Here is a 15,508-nt window from a genome sequence, read left to right as displayed (position 1 = left end):
CCAAGGAGCAGATGAGTCCCTGTTTCGGACCTTCATCAGAAATGTGGAGGAGGAAGAGGGCTGAGAGATAATTAAGTGGGTGGGGCTAGGGGAAAAGGCAGATGGGACGGCAGTAGATGGAGGTAGGTAGGAGGTGATTGTGATAAGTTGGGGAGGGTGGAGCAGATAGGTTGGAAGGAAGATGGGCAGGTAGGTCAAGTCAGCAGGGTAGTACTGAGTTGGATCTGGGATGGGGTAGGAAGATTTGGAAATTGGTGAAGTCATTGTTGATGCCATGTGGTTGCAGGGTCCAGAGGCAGAAAATGAGGTGTTCTTCCTCCAGATGACAGGCGGCTTTGATTTGGTGATGGAGGAGGCCCAGGATTTGCATGTCCTTGGGGGAGAAAGTGGTTGGCCACATGACAGTGGGGTGAGTTGGCGCATGTGGACCAGAGATATTCCCTGAATTGCTCTGCGAGTTGGCACTCAGCCTCCACATTGAAAGCAGTGGATGTAGTAAATGAGGTGGGAGGACGTGCAGAAAAATCTGCCGGATTTGAAATGATCCTTCAGGGCCTTGGACAGAGGTGAGAGGGGAGATGTGGGTGCAAACTTTGCAACTTATGTGGCTGCAGGGGAAGGTGCTGAGTGTGGAGGGTGGGTTAGTGGGAAGCATGGACCTAACAAGGGAGTCACAGAGGGAATGGTCTCAGTAGAATGCAGATGGAGGGGGGGGATGGAAGAGGGCAATATATTTTTAGTGGTGATATCTGACTGTAGGTGTTGCAAATGGCAGAGAATAATGTGCTGAATCTGGAGATTCACTGGGTGGAATGTGAGGACCGGGGTGGTGTTCTATCGTTGTGGTTAGGGGTGTGAATTCGAAGGTGAGCGAAGTGGTTGAGTTGTGATGTAGGGCATTATTGATCACTTGGGAGGAGAAAAACTTTCTCTCCTTGAAACAGGAGGACATCTGGGATGTCCTGGAGTAGAATTGCTCCTCCTCGAAGCAGATATGATTGAGGTCAAGGAATTGAGGAGTAAGGGATTGTGTTTTTGTAGGAGCGGAGCTAGGAGGAGGTGTAATCAAGGTAGCTGTGGGAGTCGGTAGGTTTGAAATAGATATGTGGTTGAGTCAATCACCAGAGACAGATGGAGAGGTCCAAAAAAGGTATGGCGGTTTTGGAGATGGTCCATGCGAACCTGAGGTCAAAGTGAAAGGTGTTGGTGAAGTTGCTGAATTGTTTAACCTCCTCTTGCGAGCATGTGGTGGCACTGATACTGTCATCAATGTAGAACATAGAATGTTACAGCGCAGTATAGGCCCTTCAGCCCTCGATGTTGCGCCGCCCTGTTAAAATAAACTCATGCCTATCTAGCCTACATAGTTCCATTTATTATCCATATATATGTCCAGTGCCCTTAACATGGGCGAGTCTATCACCCCTCAATTTAAAAATCTTAATGTTTTCCGAAATTTCAGCACATTAACTTTGTCAATCTTGATCTGGTCAAGACTGTATCCCAGCTCCTCCAAGTTTTCATTCACAACAAGGTCCCTTTTTTTTGGGTGAAAACCCAAGCAAAAATCTCATTTAGGGCTTCCCCTATTTGTTCAGACTCCACGCACAAGTTCCCTCTGCTATCCTTGATTGGCCCTACCTTCTCCCAGATCATTCTCTTATTCCTCACGTGTGAGTGAAATGCCTTTGGGTTCTCCCTAATCCTTCTTGCCAAGCCTTTTTCATGCCCCCTCCTGGCTCTCCTCAGTCCATTTCTGAGCTCCTTTCTAGCAAGCCTGTAATCCTGTAAAGTTATGCTAGATCCTTGCTTCCTCCACCTTATGTAAGCTGCCTTCTTCCTTTTGACGAGAAGCTCCTCTGTTCTCGTCATCCAAGGTTCCTTAATCTTACCCCTTCTTACCTGTCTTAGAGGAACAAATTTATGCATCATTCGCAACAATTGCTCCTTAAATAGTCTCCACGTGTCTGCTGTGCCCTTTCTATGGAATAATTGCTTCCAATCTGTATTTCCCAACTCCTGTCTGGTAGCGTCATAATTTCCTTTTCCCCAGTTAAATATCTTCCCTTGGCAACTGCTCCTTTCCCTCTCCCAAGGCTATGCTAAATGTGAGGTAGTTGTAACTGTCAACAACGTGTTCTCCCGCCGCGAGAACTGACACCTGTCCTGGCTCATTGCTGAGTACCAAATCCAAAATGGCCTCTCCCCTCGTCGGTCTGTCTACATACTGAGTAAGGAAACCCTCCTGAACACACCTGACAAAAACCGCACCGTACAAACCATCTGCACTTAGGAGGTTCCAGTCGACATTGGGAAAGTTGAAATTACCCATAACAACAACCCTACTTCTTCTGCATTTTTTCCAGAATCTGCCCGCCTTTGAGTTCTTCAATCTCTCTACTGCTATTAGGTGGTCTGCAGAAACCCCCCAATGCGTTGGCTGTTCCCTTGCTGTTCCTAACTTCCACCCATACTGACTCAGTAGACAAACCTTCCTCAACAACCTTCGTTTCTGTAGCTGTGATGCACTCTCTGATTAGCAATGCTACACCCCCTTCTATTTTTCCACCCTCCCGGTTCTAAACATTTTTAAACTTTCTAAACTCTAGAACATCAAGCAACCATTCCTGCCCCTGTGAAACCCACGTCTCCGTTATGGCCACAACAACGTAGCCCCAAGTACTGATCCATGCTCTAAGTTCGTCACTCTTATTTCTGACACTCCTTGCATTAAAGCAGACACACTTTAACTGAGCCCTTTGTTTCACTGCGTGAGAAACCTTCCCAATAGATTCACTACATCCTGTCACTGCCCCATCTGCAACTGTCCCCCTCTCAGACATGTGGCTCTGATTCCCATCCCTCTGCCAAACTAGTTTAAACAGTCCCGAATCTCTCAAGCAAATCTCCCTCCCAGCACATTTGTGCCCCTCCAGTTCAGGTGCAAACCGTGCTTCATGTACAGGTCATCCCTTCCCCAGAAGGTATCCCAATGGTCTAGGTAGCTGAAGCCTTCCCTCCTGCACCAGCCTCGCAGCCACGTGTTAAGCTGCATTCGCTGACTGTTCCTCATCTCACTATCTCGTGGCACCGGTGACAAACCTGAGATCGCTACTCTACTCTCCCTGTTCTTCAGCTTCCAACCTAGCTCTCTGTAGTCACTTTTCAGATCCTCAGTCCCTTTCTGGCTATATCATTGGTGCCAATATGTACCACGATTTCTGGCTGCTCACCCTCCCCCTTCAGAATCCTATAACACTGATCGACGACATCCTGGACCCTGGTACCGGGAGGCAAAATACCTTCTGGGCGTTCCGTTCCTGACCATAAAATCTCCTGTCGATCTGTCTAACTATTGAGTCCCCTACCACTAGCAATTTTCTATTTTCCCCACTTCCCTTCTGAGCCACAGAGACCTGACAACTATGGTTTTCCCCTGGTAGGCTGTCCCCACCAGCAGTATCAAAAACGGTATACTTATTGCTGAGAGGAACACCACAGGGGATCCCTGCTCTGACCGTCGTAACCCTTTCCTTCCCCTCACAGTAACCCAGCTGTCCTTATCCTATATCTAGGGAGTGACCACCTCCCTGTACATCCTCTCAATATCCCCCTCAGCCTCCCGGATGATCCACAATTCATCCAGCTGCAGCTCTAGTTCCCTAACTAGGTTTTCGAGGAGCTGGAGTTGGATGCACTTCCCGCAGATGCAGTCAGCAGAGACCAGTGAAGTGTCTCTCACCTGCCACATTCTGCAGGAGGAACATGCAACTGCCCATATCCTGCTACTCTGAAAGCCCGCACGGAACTAAACAAAGGAAGAGAAGAAAAAAACTGAGAAACCTAAAAACTTACCAAGTTTACAGACTCTTAGTAAGGTTAGAGGAGCTGGGTGGGAGGGAGGCCCTATGGTGTAGGATCTCTGGTTTAGATCTCACCCACTTAAAAACTTCCCAGGAGCCCTTTGCTCCTCCCTCGAAACCTCTCGGCAAATGGAGGCTCCGACGCCTGAAGTAGGTGTTTTAAACGGTTAGACTCCCCTTCCCAGCAGTCCTTTGCTCCTCCCTTGCACCTCTCGGCAAGGATATTTGCCTCCTTGCTCTCCATGGGAGTCGTACTGGAGGATTCGAAGGAGGCGAATGTTGTTCCTCTTTTCAAGAAGGGGAATAGGGAAATCCCTGGCAATTACAGACCAGTCAGTCTTATGTCTGTTGTCAGCAAAGCTTTGGAAAGATTTCTGAGGGATAGGATTTATGCAAAGCATAGTGTGATTAAAGACAGTCGGCATGGCCTTGTGAGGGGCAGGTCATGCCTCACTAGCCTTACTGAGTTCTTTGAGGAGGTGACAAGACAGGTTGACGAAGTTCGAGCAGTGGATGTGGTGTATGTGGACTTCAGCAAGGCATTTGATAAGGTTCCCCATGGTAGGCTCATTCATCAAGTCAGGAGGTATGGGATACAGGGAGATTTGGCTATCTAGATTCAGAATTGATTGGCTGACAGAAGGCAGAGAGTGGTTGTTGATGGAAAGTATTCTGCCTGGAGGTCAGTGTTGAGTGGTGTCCCATAGGACTGTGTTCTTGGGCCTCTGCTCTTTGTGGTTTTTATAAATGACCTGGATGAGGAGGTTAAGAGGTAAGCTAGTACATTTGCAGATGACACAAAGGTTGGAGATGTTGTCGATAGTATAGAGGTCTACTGCAGGCTGCAGCGCCACATAGACAGGATGCTGAGCTGGGCTGAGAAATGACAGATGGAGTTCAATCTGGATAAATGCGTAGTGATGCATTTTGGAAGGTTGAACTCAAATGCTGAATGTAGGATTAAAGACAGGAATCTTGGCAGTGTGGAAGAACAGAGGGATCTTTTGTATGCAAGTACATAGATCCCTCAAAGTTGCTACCCAAGTGGATAGGGTTGTTAAGAAAGCACATGGTATTTTGGCTTTCATTAACAGGGCAATCGAGTTTAAGAGCTGCGGTGTTTTGCCACAGCTCTACAAATCCTTGGTGAGTCCAGTTCTGATCGCCCCACTATAGGAAAGATACAGAGGCTTTGTAGCGGTGCAAAGAAGGTTTACAAGGATGCTGCCTGGACTAGAGGGCTTTCCTTATGAAGAAAGGTTGAATATGCTCGGACTTCTCGCTTCCTCCTTCTCTCTAGAGAGAAGACCTGATCGAGGTATAAAAGATAATGACTGGTACAAGGAGTCATAGTTTGAAGATATTAGGAGGCGGAATGGGAGTATTTGGCACCGATCATTTGGCCCCGCCATTTTGGTTCTAAACTGTTTTGGCGTCAGTGCATCTAGATAACCATCGTGTGAAAATTTTGGTTTGTTTCTCTTGCTTAGAATGGTGTCAGCCATTTCTGGTATGGGTTCAGCAAGAAAATAGAAAGAAAATTGTATTAAAGCTTACCAATGTGAAGACAGAAGGGCTTAAGTATCATCAAGGCAGTAGATGACTATTAACAATTGTTTAATGAGGAGAAAATGATTACAAAACGAGATTTGAATCTACAGCGGGTCATTACAGCTTTGACTATCAACTCTTGCTAGTTGAGAAAATTACATCAGGTCGTTAATTATCCTCTCTTCTTTAACCAAACAAGACTTTTTTTTAATTCTGAATTGGCGCCAAAACAGTTTAGAGCCAAAATGGCGGGGCCAAATGATTGGCACCAAAAGGGTGGCACCAAAATCGTACCCGACCCATTAGGAGGAAGGTATAAAGGAGACGTCAGAGGTAGGTTCTTTACGCAGAAAGTTGTGAATGCATGAATACGTTACCAGCTGTGGTGGTGGAAGCAGAGTCATTGGGGACATTTAAGCGACTGCTGAACATGCACATGGAGAGCAGTGAGTTGAGGGGTGTGTGGGTTAAGTTACTATATTTTACATTAGGATTAAATCTCGGCACAACATCGTGGGCCAAAGGGCCTGTTCTGTGCAGTACTTTTTTATGTTCTTTGTTCTAAAGCTATGTCCCCTCATGTTAATCTTCACCATCTGACGAAAAAGGCTCTCACTGTCAACCCTATCTAAACCTCTGAATATCTTATACATCTTGATTACGTCACCTCTCAACCTTCTTCTCTGCAACAAAAACAGCCTCAGTTCCCTCAGCCTTTCCTCGTAAGACCTATCTTCCATACCAGCCAGCATCTTGATAAATTTCCTCTGACCCTTCCCAAAGCTTCCACATCCTTCCTATAATGCGGTGACCAGAACTGCACGCACAACTCCAAGTGCGGCCTCACCAGTGTCTTGTACAACTGAAGCATGACCTCGTGGCTCTGAACTCATCCCCCCAATCATGAGTCTGTTTTGTTCCCACAAAACCACCTATCTGTCCCCCTAACTGTGGTGTCCCCAATGTCTAAGGCCCTGCTCCTCTTCCCCCTTCCTTTCTGAGCAGCAGAGATAGACTCTGTACCAGAGATCTGTGCCCATTTGCTTACCAATGGTGAGTCGTTCCCCCACAACACTATACAAAACGGTATACTTGTTGAGGGGAACCAGCGCAGGAGATCCCTGCACTGCCTGCCGGTTCCCTTTCCTACCCCTGACACTAACCCATCTACCTTCTTCATGTGGCTGTGGAGTAACTACCTCCCTGTAACTCCTCTGAATAACCCCCTCCGCCTCCCGAATGATCCAAAGTTTTTTTTTTAAGATTCCCTACAGTGTGGAACCAGGCCCTTCGGCCCAACAAGTCCACACAGACCCTCTGAAGAGCAACGCACACATTCCCTTACATTTACCCATGACTAATCCACCTAATACTATATGGGCAATTTAGCATGGGCAATTCACCTGACCTGCACATCTTTGGACTGTGGAGGAAACCCACGCAGACAGTGGGAAAATGTGCAAATTCCACACAGATATTTGCCCGAGACGGGAATCGAACCCAGGTCCCTGGCACTGTAAGGCAGCAGTGGTAACCACTGAGTCACCGTGCTGCCCAAGTTCATCCAGCTCCAATTCCATAACAGGGTTCTCAAGGAGTCCCTTGCTCCCCACATACTGCAGGAGGAACATTCAAATGCCCTAACCTTCATTCCCATTCTCAAAATCCCCAAATAGTCCGCTGAAAAAATGAAACACGAAAGAAAACACTTACCACCTTGCCAACCGACGCACAAAACATTTTTTTTTGTTTTTTTTAGATTAGATTAGATAGATTAGATTAGATTAGATTACTTACAGCGTGGAAACAGGCCCTTCGGCCCAACAAGTCCACACCGCCCCGCCGAAGCGTAACCCACCCATACCTCTACATCTACCCCTTACCTAACACTACAGACAACTTAGCACGGCCAATTCACCTGACCTGCACATCTTTGGACTGTGGGAGGAAACCGGAGCACCCGGAGGAAACCCACGCAGACACGGGGAGAACGTGCAAACTCCACACAGTCAGTCGCCTGAGGCGGGAATTGAACCCGGGTCTCCGGCGCTGCGAGGCAGCAGTGCTAACCACTGTGCCACCGTGCCGCCCACGGTTTCTTACGGTTCGAGGAGGAGGATGGGCAGGCGACACTACCTGAGTGGTGTTTTGGGTAAAGTAACTGCCCAAATATGTGACCTCGCTGACAGCCTCCTGCTTGACGCACCCGCACTTCCTGTTGCTGGATCAACAATGTGGCAAAAGAAAAGGTGCCAGTGTAGCGATGGAAGAAGGACTGTTTCATCTCAAGTCACATGGTCCATCTCTGACACCTCCCTCCCCTTCCTAGACCTCTCCGGTGACTGACTCAACACGAACGCCTATTTCAAACCCACTGACTCTAATTCCTCCCACTCACCTGCCCTGTTAAAAACGCTTTCCCCTCCTCCCAATTCCTCTGCCTACATAGTATCTGCTCCTAGGAGGAGCAATTCCACTCCAGGACATGCCTGATACTCTCCTATTTTAAGGACCACAAGTTCCCCTTCCGTGTGATTAACAATGCCCTCCATTGCAAATTCTCCACTTCCCGCAACACCTCCATTCCCCACACCTCCGACAAAGATAGAACCTCCCTGGTCCTCGCATTTGACCCCATGAATCTCCAGATCCAGCACATTATCCTGATCCATTTTTGCTATTTACGTCAGACCCCACCACCAAAAATATATTTACCACCCCACCCCATTTGCATTCCATGGAGACCACTTCCTTTGTGACTCCCTCGTTAGGTCCGTGCAGCACCTTCCCCTGCCACCGCACAAGATACAAAGTCTCCACCCACACCTTCCCCCTTCGTCCAACGCGCTAAAGGATCATTTCAAATCTGGCAGAGATTTTTCTCCACATCCTCCCACCTCGTGTATTGCATCTGTTGCTCTCAATGTGGTCTCCTCTACATCGAGGAGACCAAGTGCCAACTCGCAGAGCGGTTCAGGGAACATCTCTGATTTGCACACACCAACCAATCCCTCCACATGTGGCCAACAACTTCAACCCCCCACCCCCACCCTCACTCCTCCAAGGACATGCAAATCCTGGCCCGCCTCCAGGGCAAATCAAAGCCACTCGCCAGCTGGAAGAAGAATACCTCATCTTCCACCTCGGCACTGAACAACCACACGGCATCAACATTGGTTTTACCAGTTTCCAAATCTCCCCTCCTCCCACCTAATCCCAGATCCAACCCTCCAACTTGGCAACGCGCTCTTGACCTACTTACTTGTCCATATTCCTTATTACCTATCCGCTCCACTAACCTATCACAATTGCCTCTTATCTGCATCCGCCTAGCGCCATTCCACCTACCTTTACCCCAGCCCCACCTCCATCACCTTCTTTATGTCTCAGCACCCTTTCCCCTCCATGTTCCTGATGAAAGGGCTCATGCCTGAAATTTCAACTCTCCTGCTTCTTGGATGCTGCCTGACCTGCTGTGTTTTTACCATCGCCATGTATTTCGACTCAGTCGCCAGAGCATAAGCCTTGTCACTGTCAGCAACGGCACCCACCCACCCCACCACCACCAGCACTACCCCTGTGCAGGGTTCAAGTGAAGCGCTGTGCTGAACTCCTCTCCCCTGAATTCAGCTCCATCAAATGGCTGACTCTGTAGGCTGCAGTTCCTGCACTCACCTCGTTCTCAGCTGCACTCTGGTTCAGCCTGGATAATGTGCTGAAGCAGTGGTGGGTGATCGATTGGCTCAGCCCAGCAAAGGAGTAAAGGCCATAGATGACATACTCACCAGCCCTGTGTACTGAGTGAACCGCAAGACATGGGGGAGATACTAAATGAGTATTTTGCATCAGTGTTTACTGTGGAGAAGGTTATGGAAGCTAGAGAACTTGGGGAAGCTAGTTGACATATTGAAAAATGTCCATATTAGGAGGAGGTGCTGGGTGTCCTGAAACACATTAAGGTGGATGCATTAAATCCCCAGGACCCGATCAGCTGTACCCTAGAACTTTGTGAGAAGCTAGGGAAGTGCTTGCTGGGCCCCTTGTTAAGATATTTGTATGATCGATAGCCACAGGTGAGGTGCCAGAAGGCTGGAAGTTGGCTAACCTTGTGCCACAATTTAAGAAAAGTGGTAATAAAAATCCAGGGCGCTGGAGACCAGTGACTCTGATAGTAGTGGTGGGCAAGTTGCTCAAGGGGATTCTGAGGGATAGGGTTTACATGTATTTGGAAAGGCAAGGACTGATTATGGAGAGTCAACGTGGCTTTGTGCTGAAATCTTATCTGAGTAGCTTAATTGAGTTTTTTGAAGAAGCAACAAAGAGGTTTGATGAAGGCAGAGCGGTGGACATGATCAAAATGGACTTTGCTAAGGCAATCGACAAGGTAGAGTGGTTAGCAAAGTTAGATCATATGTAATACAGGAAGAACTAGCCATTTGGTTACAGAACTGGCTTGAAGGTAGAAGACGGAGGATTGCTTTTCAGAGTGAATGCCTGTGATCAGTGGTGTGCCATATAAATGATTTGGATGTGAACATAAGAGATGTGCTTAATAAGTTTGCAGATGGCACCAAAGTTGGTGATGTATTAGGTAAGGGGAAAGGTTCCCTCCGAGCTGAGAGATGGAGTTTAATTTAGATAAATGTCAGGTGCTGGATTTTGAAAAGGCAAATTAGAGCAGAACTTATACACTTAATGATAAGGTCCTGGGGAGTGTTACCGAGACAAGACACTTTGGAGTACAGGTTAATAGTGCCTTGAAAGTAGAGTTATAGGCAGACAGGGTAATGAAGATGTTTGGTATGCTTGCCTTTATTGGTCAGAGCATTGAGCATCAGAGTTGGGAGGTCATGTTATGGCTGTACAGGGCATTGGTTAGTTCAATTTTAGAATACTGCATTCAAGTCTGGCCACCCTGCTATAGGAAGGATGTTGTGAAACTTGAAAGGGTTCAGGAAAGATTTATAAAGGTGTTGCCGGGGTTGGAGGGTTTGAGCTCTGGGGAGAGGCTGAATTGTTGGGGATGTTTTCCCTGGAACTTTGGAAGCTTAGGGGTGACCTTAGGAAGGTTTATAAAATCATGAGGGGCATGGTTAGGGTGAATAGCCAAGATCAGTGACCAGTGGGGTACCGCAGGGATCCGTGCTGGGACCGCAGCTTTTTACAATATATGTAAATGATATAGAAGATGGTATCAGCAATAACATTAGCAAATTTGCTGATGACACAAAGCTAGGTGGTAGGGTGAAATGTGATGAGGATGTTAGGGGATTACAGGGTGACCTGGACAAGTTAGGTGAGTGGGCAGATGCATGGCAGATGCAGTTTAATGTGGATAAATGTCTGGTTATCCACTTTGGTGGCAAGAACAGGAAGGCAGATTACTACCTCAATGGTATCAAATTAGGTAAAGGGGCTGTTCAGAGAGATCTGGGTGTTCTTGTCCACCAGTCAATGAAGGCAAGCATGCAGGTACAGCAGGTCGTGAAGAAGGCTAATAGCATGCTGGCCTTCATAACAAGAGGGATTGAGTATAGAAGCAAAGAGGTGCTTCTGCAGCTGTACAGGGCCCTGGTGAGACCACACCTGGAGTACTGTGTGCAGTTCTGGTCTCCAAATTTGAGGAAAGACATTCTGGCTATTGAGGGAGTGCAGCGTAGGTTCACGAGGTCAATTCCTGGAATGGCAGGATTGCCTTACACGGAAAGACTGAAGCGACTGGGCTTGTATACCCTTGAGTTTAGAAGACTGAGAGGGGATCTGATTGAAACGTATAGGCTTATGAAAGGACTGGACACTCTGGCAGGAGGGAACATATCCCCGTTGATGGGGGAGTGCCGAACCAGAGGACACAACTTAAAAATACAGGGTAGACCATTTAGGACAGAGATGAGGAGAAACTACTTCACCCAGAGAGTGGTGGCTGTGTGGAATGCTCTGCCCCAGAGGGCAGTGGAGGCCCAGTCTCTGGATTCTTTTAAGAAAGAATTGGATAGAGCTCTTAAAGATAGTGGAGTCAAGGGGTATGGAGATAAGGCTGGAACAGGATACTAATTAGGAATGATCAGCCATGATCATATTGAATGGCGGTGCAGGCTCGAAGGGCAGAATGGCCTACTCCTGCATCTATTGTCTATTGTCTATTGTCTATTGTCTATCTTTCCCCAGGATAGCAGAGCCTAAAACTAGAGGGCATAGGTTTGACGTGAGGGAGGGAAAGATATTAAAAGTACCTAAGGAGTAACTACTTCATGTAGAGGGGAGTGCGTGTATGGAATGAGTTGCCAGAGGAAGTGGTGGACCTTGGTACAATTACAACATTCAAAAAGGCACTTGAATGGGTACATGAATAGGAAGGATTTAGAGGGAGGTGGGGCCAAATGCTGGCAAATCAGACTAAATTAGTTTGGGATATCTTGTCAGCATGGACCAGTTGGACTTCAGGGTCTGTTTCCATGCTGTGCAGCTCTGTGACTTTATGACTATCACTCTGACTGACAGTGCCGTACACCCACATTCTAATTGCTCTTCCCCACCCCACACCCCGCTTCAGCACAGCAGTTGAAAACCACTAGCATAAGAACTCTTATTGAATTGCTTACCAATAACCTGCTCAGTCAAGCTCGTTTTGGTGTGCAGTTTGGTTCTGCCAGTCTCACTCTGCTCCTGACCTTCTAATAATTCTGAATCCAGCAATGACAAAACAGTTGACCTCCAGAGGTTAGGTGAGATTGAATGCCTCTGATAACAATGTGGCATTCAATTGAGTTTGGCATCCCATAACCCAAGAAAGATTGGTGTCAATGGGAATCAGAGAGAAATCTTCACTCTTTGGAATCATGTCTGGAACAAAGAAAAATATTTGTCAATTTTGGAGAACAAACATTGAAGTCCGAAAACAGTATTGCAAGATTTCCTTAATGTCCCAGCTGAACCATCATCAGCTGCTTCCCACCATGATCAGAAGTGGAAATGTTTGCTGATGATTCAACCATGTTTAGCACCACTTGCGACTCCTCAGAAGCTGAAGTAGCCTTTGTCGCTATACAGTGAGCAACATCCAGACTTGGACTGATTAGTGGCAAGTAACCATCTCTGGAAAGTATTGCCCTTGATATTCCTTGACATTACCATTGCTGATTTACCCACTGTCAATATCCTTGGGGTCACTAATGACTGGAAATTGAACTGGACTAGGTATGTAATTCTGTGACTACAAGAGCAGGTTAGAGGCTGGGAATACTGCAGCAAGTCACTCATCTCCTGACTCCCCAAAGCCTGTCTTATCACCAAAAGGCACTGAACCAAACTAGTGTCAAGTGACTCCCACATGCTGCAACTGTCCTGCCATCCTTAGTGCTCTCTAAGGAGTTGCACCACTTTCGTATTCAACTTTATATTTAGTTTTGTTTTTGTGTACTTTATTAACCTTACCACCAGCTGCTAAATTATTTTGAACCTTGGGAATAGAATAATTCCTATTCATCAAATATTCTCTAATTTAGCAGCAGATTCTCTTATCACAAAGTAAGAATCAGTTCTTGGAGGCTGGAAATACTAAGAGAAAACACCACAGCAAGTCTCCCTCCCTCTGCTTAACTATCTGAACTATTTAACTCTCGCTAAGTTAACTAGTTGTAAATGGTCTTAACGCAAAAGACCTTTCTGACTTAGTAAATGAAGGTCCAGTTTCAGCTGGTCCTGAATTAAGCTGATGTTTAATGGAATCCTTGGAAGAAAATCCTGCTTAAGGCTAACTACTAGAGAATTTAAACTGTGGATTTCAGTTTGCCAACTATAGAGTAAAGTAGATTTGTACAAAATGCAAATTTAGACTTTCTTACTCAACAACTGCATGCACTGTGTCCTGGCAAGTTACCAGTGATGTGATTTTAAGGCAATTCTGTTTGTTTTAATGAATTCAGGCAAATTGGCAAAGTTAAAATATATTTGAACAAATTGTAAATCTTAACTTCCTTTGTGCAAAATGAGATTCCTTCATTAGGTTATGGGTATACAAGTAAAAAAGAAGCCAAAATCAGGATTTGACATTGTGGTCTAGTTATTTTCTTAACACACTATGTTGAACCTCAGTAGGAATATGTTCAGTGAGGAAAAGAGTATTATGTAAGAGTGATAAATGTTTAGATCAATTTACCAAGTGAAAAGGTGGCAGAGACCCACCGAGATATTCAAAAATACAAAATGTTGCAATACCGCTTTTGAGATGAGAGTTTGACAGAACAACAGTCTGAGTTATAGGGAGAGGTTGAATGAGCTCGGACGTCTTTCTTTAGAGTGTAGGAGACTGAGGGGGAATCTTATAGAAGTATATAAGATAATGAGAGGCAGGGATAGAGTGAATGCAATCAGTCTTTTTCCCAGTGCTGGGGAATCGAGGACTAGACAGGATAGAATAAAAGGGAACCTGAGGAGCATATGTTTTATAGAGAGGGTGGTGTGTATATGAGCTGCCAGTGGAAGTGGTTGAGGTGGGTACATTAACAACATTTATAAGGCGTTTGGACAAATGCATGGATAGGAGAGATTTAGAAGGATATAGGCCAAGTATAGGGAAATGGGGTTAGTATTGTTGGTCACTTTGGTGAGCATGGACCTGCCTCCGTGCTGTAGGACTCTGTGAATCCTAACAAATTGCCTTTCCTCAGTGTTAGGACTGCAGCTTTTCAGTTTATATATATTAATGAGCTACATGAAGGAACTGAGGACATTCTGGCTAGGTTTGCAGATGATGCAAAGATAGGTGGAGGGTCAGGTCATATTGAGGAGGCAAGGAGGCTGCAAAAGAATTTAGACAGGATAGGAGAGTGGGCAAAGAAATGGCAGATGGAATACAATGCGGAAAAGTGAGAGGTCATGCACATTGGTAGGAAGAATAGAGGCAGACTATTTTCCAAATGGGGAGAAAATTCAGAAATCTTAAGTGCAAAGGGGCTTGGGAGTCTGAGGCCAGGTTTCTCTTAAGATCAACTTGCAGGTCACGTCGGTAGTTAGGAAGGCAAATACAATGTTGTCATTTATTTTGAGAGGACAGGAATATAAAACATGTACATCTGAGGCTTTATAAGGCTGTGGTCAGACCAAATTTACAATGTGAGCAATTCTGGGCCCCATACCTCAGAGGATATACTGGCCTTGGAGTGGGTCCAGAGGAGGTTCACAAGAATGCTACCAGGAGTGAAAGGCTTAACATATGAGGAGCATTTGAGGACTCTGGGTCTATACTCAGTGGAGTTTAGAAGTATGATAACCGGATCTAAATGAAACTTGGGTAATGGATAACTGTTTGAAAGGGGAAAAAACAGTCAGTCAGTGGAGGGATCCCCTGTGGTCATTCCCCTGAAAAACATGTATACCGTTTTGGATACTGTTGAGGAGGGGAGTGACTTAACAGGGGCATGCAATGGGGTGTAGAGTCTGCCCCTCTTGCACAGAAGGGAAAGAGGGAAAGGAGGAGTGTTAGTCATTGGGGACTCAACAGTTAGAGGGTCAGATAGAAGGTTTTTTGGGAACGAATGAGACTCGCGGTGTGTTGCCTCCCAGGTGCCAGGGTCCATGATGTCTTGGATTGTGTCTTTGGGGATCGTTCCTTTGTCCTGAAGGGAGAGGGTGACTAGCCCCAAGTCGTGGTCCATGTAGGTACTACAGGTAGAAAGAGGGATAGGGATGTAAGGCAGGATTTCAGAGACTAGAGTGGAAGCTGAGAGCTGAAACAAACAGCGTTGTTATCTCTGGTTTGTTACCCGTGCCACGTGATAGCGAGGCAAGGAATAGGGAGAGATATCAGCTGAACACGTGGCTGCAGGGATGTGCAGGAGGGGAAGGTTTCAGGTACATGGATAATTGGGGCTCATTCTGGGAAAGTGGGATGTCTACAAACAGGACGGTCTTCACTTGAACCAGAGGGGTACTAATATCCTGGGTGGGAAATTTGCTGGTGCTATTCAGGTGCGTTTAAACTCGAACTCAGCAGGGGAATGGGAACCTGAGATGCAGTTTCAGTGCACAGGAGGATGAGAGTAGGGAGGACAGGGACAGGATTTCACGGTCACAGGAATGTGTTGGCAGACAGC

At 46.4% G+C, this 15,508-nt stretch overlaps 1 protein-coding gene across 15 annotated transcripts in view; it reads left to right on the top strand.

The window, feature by feature from the left end:
• Positions 1 to 15,508, top strand: part of LOC140493856 (uncharacterized) — a 236,137-nt gene that overhangs the window by 173,996 nt on the left and 46,633 nt on the right. The window lies entirely within an intron of this gene.

Source organism: Chiloscyllium punctatum, chromosome 22 (assembly GCF_047496795.1).
Source record: "Chiloscyllium punctatum isolate Juve2018m chromosome 22, sChiPun1.3, whole genome shotgun sequence".
Lineage (NCBI taxonomy): Eukaryota > Metazoa > Chordata > Chondrichthyes > Orectolobiformes > Hemiscylliidae > Chiloscyllium > Chiloscyllium punctatum.
The sequence above is the reverse complement of the archived record's forward strand: the minus strand, read 5'-3'. Positions and strand labels throughout refer to the sequence as shown.